This window comes from Octopus bimaculoides, chromosome 7 (genome assembly GCF_046866305.1).
Source record: "Octopus bimaculoides isolate indiv1 chromosome 7, ASM4686630v1, whole genome shotgun sequence".
NCBI lineage: Eukaryota > Metazoa > Mollusca > Cephalopoda > Octopoda > Octopodidae > Octopus > Octopus bimaculoides.
In genome coordinates this window covers 107,000,089-107,008,066 of record NC_142934.1, presented here as the reverse complement: position 1 = coordinate 107,008,066, position 7,978 = coordinate 107,000,089, and the positions used below count along the sequence as shown (strand labels likewise).

Below are 7,978 nucleotides of genomic sequence, written 5' to 3'. Positions count from 1 at the left end.
ACATAAGTTGCAGTTCATTACAGCTATCTCAGGTGTGTTCTTTATTGATTTACAAAAGTGTTACATCATGAGAAAAATCTGTTTTCTTCAGGTAAGTAAAGAGAAAATTTGACAATTAGAACTTCTCATGAAATAGACCTTAGTGTAAGACAACTCAGCCAACTAGGTTATGGCTGGGAGAGTGAATGGCAGAAGCTATTCATCAATAAAGAGCATGTCTGCAACCCATCTGTGTTATTGTTTATTCTTCACCTAACTTGGAATCACCCATATGCTTGGATCTGGCGTCTGTAGTCAACAGTGGAATACATGCAGTGAGTGTACTCCTATCTAACTTTGTAGATACGTTATGTATTCAGCCAGTACTTTAGTAAGTATGTATATGTCAGTACACATTGTTGGTACACAAGTTAATGTATTTGGCTCATGATCATAAGGTTATGATTTCAATTCCTGGTGATGTGTTGTGTCCTTGAGCAAGACACTTTATTTCGTGTTGCTTCTGTCCACTCAGCTGACAAACATGAGTTGTATTTGTAGTTCAATGTACAAGTCTTGTCACATTTGGTGTGTCACATTGAATCTGTCTGAGAACTACAATTAAGGATACTTGTGTCTGTGGAGTGCCTGGCCACTTATACATTAATTTCACATGCAAGCTGTCACCTTGATAAAATCAACAGGAACACTCATAATCAATGAAGTGCACAGCCATATGGATGTATGTCATTGTTCAGTTTTATTTCAAGATTTCTTGCCAATAGAGAAAGAGCTGGTTTCTAACCTAGATCTGAAGCTCCTTCATTGAAATTTCAAAATCAACAACAGGACATTTCTATACATATGTATGTATGTATGTACGTATGTATGTATGTATGTATGTATGTATGTATGTATGTATGTATGTATGTATGTATGTACATGTGTAGATTTGTATACTTTGTTTTATGTATGTATTCTCATGCATATAGCTACATATCTAGACATGCTCATTTATACTTAAATGATAAACTTCTGGAAAGTTTTTCCAGATTTTTGCAGTTCCGGTCATGGATTGGATCTGTAGTCTTTGAAACAGCTTTCTCCTTTCTGGTTTTGAGAAGCCTAATTTCTCAAGATTGGTATTTAGGCAGTATGTTACATATCCCAGGGCCTCAATAATTACAGGTATAAACCTGAACTTGTAATCTGGATAAAGCAACTGCAGATTTCTCAATAGTTCAGCTTAGGTATTCTCTTTTTCACTGACCTTCAGCTTTATATTCACATCTGCTGGGCAGCTAATTTCCACAATTGTACACAGTTTCTCTTCTCTACTCCAATCCATTATATCAGGTCTATTTTGTTTACATTTTACTGAGGATTTCACTGGAACATTCCACCAATACTCCTTTCCATTGTGAGTCACTATGCCTTCCGCCATACTGTGGATTCTTATTTCTTTGTCTTTGGGGTTTTCCTTTCAACGGATTTCATTATACAGTGTCTTAGCTACAACCATGATGACATTTTCAGACAACTGCTCATAATGTGGTTGATATCTTCAGTGCTAACTCCACAAAGTCTGCATCGGTTATCACAACCAATGTATGTATGTATGTATGTATGTATGTATGTATGTATGTATAATACATGACAGGTGTTACAAGAATAAAATCAGAGTGCTTACTTCATATATTAGTTTGGATTTATTTTTTTAAAAATTCACTTATTATCAATAAGAGAATATGATTTCCAATATATTAAGCACTGTGGCCAATATGATCAAGTAAAATCCTTCAAGGTAGTGCCCCAGCATGACCTAGCACAACTGCAGTTATGCTGGGTCATGCTGTAAAAAAATGTTAAAAATTTGAATAGAATAAAGCAAGCACTAAATAGAAATGAATATCAACAATTAACCCTTTCTACAATAAGCACAAGGCCTGAAATTTTTGATGGGGAGGCTAGTCGATTACATTGTCCCCAGTATTTCACTGGAACTTAATTTATCGATCCTGGAAGGATGAAAGGCAAAGCCAATCTCAGTGGAATTTGAACTCGGAATGTACAGAGGGGCAAAATATCGCTAAGCATTTCCTTTAGTGAGCTAATGATTCTGCCAGCTCGTCACCTTAATATTAACAAATAATGAAATATAACAAAATTGTTTAATAAAAGAATATGAATTAAAGTATAGGTGGATTGTTGTTGTTGTGGCTGTTGTCGATTAGTCAAGACCAGCTCTGATTAAGTAGACCTGTAATCAAGAGATTCCAGCATTTTCCATTGCATGTTTTATTCATATATAGAGAAGTGAAGAGAGAACTATAGTGTGAGTTGTGGAAAATGTGGCAGCTCTTCCCAGCAGATCAAGCAACTGCAAAGAGATAAAGGCTTCTTCATTATGTGTGTGTGTGTGTGTGTGTGTGTGTGTGTGTGTGTATGTTATAGCCAAACAGATATCTTTCAGATGGTGTAAATTATAATATCAAAATTTAATAAGAAAAAAAAAAACAATGGTGGGCAAATATGCATACATATTGACACATATCGCTTAATTTTTCCAAAATTTCAAGTTTTCATTTTGTAGATATATATATATGATGTGTGTCTGTATGTATGTGTGTCTGTATGTATGTGTGTCTGTATGTATGAGTGTGAGCCCTTCCGTTTTATTTTTCCATATTAAATTCCAGTATAATCGTAATCTACACCATCTGAAAGTTATATGTAGAAAATTTCATTACAAAAATATCAATTTTTCTGGAAGACATGAGGAAACAAAGTTGGAGGCAGGGGCACAATATGTATGTATGTATGTATGTATGTATGTATGTATGTATGTATGTATGTATGTATGTATAGATGGATGGATGGATGGATGGATGGATGTGTGTCTGTATGTATCCATGTATGTGTATGTATGTGTGGAGCAAGCTTTGGAAGCCAGTGAAGGAAACACTTTAAAAACTTCTGAATTTCACAGATTATTCAATGACGAGTACATTTAATGCAGATATCTGCAATCAACGATCAGTGTAATTTTCTATATTTTAACTATATTTATTTATCATTTTCAAACTATTTAAATACGATAACATTTCCGTCATTATCATTGATGGTACCGAGACATCGGTTTAAAATTAAAGTCAGTAAAGGTTATCTCCCTTATATTGTTTTCTTTGCATATTTTAGTTTCCGCATTCCGGATGATATTTTTTTATTGTTAAAATGTAAGTAAATCAATTTCCGCAAGCCAAGTTTTTTAAATTTAAATTTTAAATTGTGATGAATAAATAACTGTGAGAGTGGGTAAGTCGTACTCCATTTTCATATAGTAATTTTAATTTCTTTGATTGATTTTACTGCAAACATACGTATGCTTACCTGTCAGTCTGTCAGTCTGTCTAGCTGTCTGTATGTATGTCATTATTCAGTTTATTTCAAGATTTCTTGCCAATAGAGATAGAACCGGTTTCTAACTTAGATCTAAGGTTCCTTCAATGGAATTTCAACATCAACAACAGGGTATTTTTGTTTGTATATATATATATATATGTATGTATGTTATCAATCAGTTTCATTTCTGTATTTCTTGTCCATAGAGAAAGAGCCGGACTCTAACATAGATTCAAGGCTCCTTCATTGGAACTTTTATCAACGTCATCTAGGTATTTGTGCATATGTGTGTGTGTGTGCAGTATATGGTGTTAGTGTATGTGCAGATTTGTATGTTTGTTTTATGGATGCGTTTTTATGTATGTATGTATGTATGTATGTATGTATGTATGTATGTATGTATGTAAGGTATGTTTGTATGTATGTATGTGTGTGTGTGTGTGTGTGTGTGCATGCGTGCGTGTGCGTGCATGTATGTATGTATGTGCAAATTTGTATGTTTTATGTATGTATTCTCACGCATAGAGTTACATATCTTGATATGCTTATATATATACTTAAATGATAAACTTCTGGAAAGTTTTACAGATTTTTACAGTTCCAGTGATGGATTGGATCTGTAACCTTTGAATTAGCTTTTTCCTTTCTGGTTTTGAGAAGCCTAATTTCTCAAGATTGGCATTTAGGCAGTGCATTACATATCCCAGTGCCCCAATAATTACAGGTATAAACCTGAATTTGTAATCTGGCTAGAGTAACTGTAGATTTCTCAATAGTTCAGCATAGGTGTTCTCTTTTTCACTGATCTTCAGCTTTATGTTAACATCTGTTGGGCAGCTAATTTCCTCAACTGTTTCTCATCTCCATTCCAAATCATTATATCAGGTCTGTTGTGCTTACATTTTATTGAGGGCTTCACCAGTACATTCCACCAGTATTCCTTTCATTATGATTGGCTATGGCTTCTACCATATTATGGGTTTTTATTTCTTTGTCCTCCGGATTATCCTTCCGACGGATTTCATTAAAGAGTGTCCTAGCTACAACGTCATGTCTCAACGGTAGATTATACTGTGATGACACTTTCAGACAACTGCTTCTGATGTGGGTGATATCTCCAGTGTGAACTCCACAAAGTCTGCATTGGTTGTCACATTTTATGGCTTTTCTTGCATTTCTATCCCTTTTATGCATCAGGTATTTGGTTGATATTTCCTGTTCCTGGATTGCAAATGCATACCCTTCAAAGTGGGAGGTAGTAATCCGGTTATATATGTATGTATGTATGTATGTCATTATTCAGTTTATTTCATGATTTCCTGCCAATAGAGAAAGAACCGGTTTCTAACCTACATCTAAGGCTACTTCTTTGGAATTTCAACAACAATAACAGGATGTGTAGGTTTTGATTTACGTATGTATTTTCATCTTCATATATACTTAAATGACAAATATCTGGAAAGTTTTACAGATTTTTACAGTTCCTGTGATGGCTTGAATCTGTAGTCTTCAAATCAGCTTTCTCCTTTCTGGTTCTGGGAAGCCTAATTTCTCAAGATTGGTGTTTAGGCAGTGTGTTACACATCCCAGTGCCCCAATAATTACAGGTATAAACCTGAATGTGTAATCTAGATAGAGTAACTGCAGATTTCTCAGTAATTCAGCATATGTATTTTCTTTTTTTGCTGATCTTCAGATGTATGTATATATGTGTGTGTGTGTGTGTGTGTGTGTTATTATTCAGAGATTTTACCAATTTTCTAATCTAGCTCCTTCATTGGAATTTTAAACAACATCAATAGGGTAGTTGTGTTTTTTTGTGTGTATATGTGCCAATTTTTGAGTCAGTACATGTGAAAATTTGTAGGTTTTGTTTTATGTATGTATTCTCATGTATTATATGTCTAAATATGTACACATATTCTTAAATGCTAAGTTTGTGGAAGGTTTTACCACTTCTGACAGTTCTATTCTTGGTTTGTATTTATAATCTTCAAATTAGCTTTCCCCTTTCTGGTTTCAAAAAGCCTAATTCCTCAGGATTTGTGCTTTGGCAGTTTGTTACATATCCTAGTTCCCCAACAATTACTGGTATAGATCAGAACTTGTAATGTAGGTACAGTATCAGTAACTTCTTCAATAATTCAATGTAAGGCCTTTCTTTTTTTAACTGATCTTTAGCTTTATGCTGACATGCACTAAGAAACTGATTTCCACTACTTTACATAGTTTTTCTTCTCTATCTCAAATCACCGTGTCTGGTGTATTATGTCGGCATTTTATTGGTGTTTTCACTGGGACATTCCATCAGTACTGGTTCATATAATCAGTGTGCATGGCTTCCACCATACTGTGGGTTCTTATCTCTTTATCCTCAGATGGATCTCATTGTACAGTGTCTTGACCACTACATCATGTCTCACTGATAGATAATTATACAAAGTCATTTTTGTGATGATGTGTGTGATGTTTTCATTGTAAACTCCAAAAAGTCTGCAGTAGTTATCACGTTTTGGTGTTTTAGTGTGTCGTTGTCCCTTTTGTGCATCAGGAATTTGGTTGCTATTTGCTGTTCCTGGATTGCAAATGCATACTCTTCAAAAAGAGAGTTAGTGATCTAGTTGTTGTTCCATGATAGACTGCTTTGATTATCAATGTTGCCATTATCCTGGAGCTTTCTGCTAACATATCTATGCATGCTCTTCTGCTGATATGCACTCATCCTTTCATCTGATGATGCGCTGCAGTAGAATCATGCAACTTCTTTGAGTATGTATTTAAGGTTATCAGACAGGGAATGTACCTTGAGGAGTTGCTTTTCAAGTCTCATGATGTTGTCTGCCTCATGTATGTCTACTTAGTGAAGGGATGCACTTTGGCTCTTGGTGGTTAAACGATGTTGCTTAAGGGATATGACATGACATTCAAAGGCAGGCAGTCTCAATCATTGTTAAGCCTCTGCATCCTTGTTTTCATTTTATGTAGAGGCACTAATGTAGCTGGGGGTGGTCCGCCCTGGGCAGCACTTTTGGGTCTGCAGTAGGCAATATGTTTTTTTTTTTTTGTGGGATACAGGGGTGGCAAATGGAAGGGTCACCCCAGGTGGCACACACTCTAGCTACCCTAGTGTGTAGAGGCAGTCTACATTGCTGTTGATGAGAAAATTATTTGTGCTGCTCAGTTTCTACTGAGTTTTCACATCAATGGCTCGAATCTCATCAAATTGCCCAAACTTTGGTATGCGTACTCCAAACACATTGTGGGCCACTGTTTTATTGAATGCAGAGAGTTCCAAGGTCCATATTTTCCTTATCCAGCAGTAATATTCTTTAGTGATGTATTCCTTGTTACAGACACCATTGTAAGATATGGTTTCATATACTCCTAGGCATCTGACATTTCTCATGAGATAAAGGGGCAACTATTAAGTCATTGATGGAGATGCTACTAGTTTGGTTCACAGTTTTCCCTTGCTTCACATAAATGTTCCTATATGGTTGTTTTATAACATTTACCATGACCAAACTCCAACCCTATATCCTTATCATTTTAATGTCTACTTTTCATGGTCTGTATGGGTCAGACAAAATTCGTAGAGCCAAATTTTTTACAAGGAAATTCTCTTCCTGCTGTCAATACTGACCTATTTCCAATTAACCTAATACTTCCCCCCAGTATTTTGAGGTGAATAGCACATTAGACAGATATGTCTTTATGGAAGATTATAAATGACTTTAGTGTGGTGTAAGAGTTGTGAAATAATTATTTATCAATAACAGCATCTTGCAGGTTGTATGTTGTGTTCATAATGCCCACACTAATATTGGTACAAGCTTTCATATATTTTTATTAACCCTGAACATTTGCATTTCCATATATGCAATAACTGAATAAATGGAACAGCATTAAAGAAGTATTAAATGGAACAGTAGAAGTTTTCACTGAATGATATGCAAAATATTTAATACAAAGTTCATAATTGTTGGAAATAAATTAAGTAGTTAAAAATGAGAATGCCTTATCACAAAACTGACTGACATAGCTTCAAGTTGCTCCTCAGGCTACTCTAAACACCACAAGTAGCAAAAGTGAGAACACCTATCATGTTGAGTGACATAGTTCTGTGCAATGCCAGAAACCATTCTCTAAGGAAACAGTAAAGATGAGAAAACACCTCACAGAGCAGAGAGACAGAGTGTCATCACTCCATGTGGACTTCTAATTGGCTCTGTTTGGGGTTCAATTTTTATCAGCTTTTTGTAATCCAATTGAGTTTTTCTAGAAAGTTCAACCAGATTATTTGGCAGGAAGATTTCAGCTCACTTAATTACCCAGCAAAAGATCAATTTGGTTGAGCAATGTTCACGTGGGTGGTAATGCCTATTATGGTGACACAACTATCTATGACTACTTTGCCATTTTTGGCAGTATGGTTAGCAGTAGAGCTCAGTTGGAGAACCTGAGCGTGATGGTTTAAAACTCTGACTTGAACTGTGACTAAAACAAAAGGAGTATTGTAGCTCCTTAGCAATAGATGGCTATAAGTGGTTCCTCATTGAGCAAATATATATATATATATATATATATATATATATAT

At 35.2% G+C, this 7,978-nt stretch overlaps 1 protein-coding gene across 2 annotated transcripts in view; it reads left to right on the top strand.

The window, feature by feature from the left end:
• Window positions 1-3,154: 3,154 nt before the first annotated feature.
• Window positions 3,155-7,978, top strand: part of LOC106879083 (coronin-7) — a 133,092-nt gene continuing 128,268 nt past the window's right edge. For both annotated transcript variants that reach the window (XM_089355769.1, XM_089355768.1), the window contains exon 1: window positions 3,155-3,215. The gene's annotated coding sequence lies outside the window, so the exon portion shown is untranslated. The remainder of the gene's footprint in view (window positions 3,216-7,978) is intronic.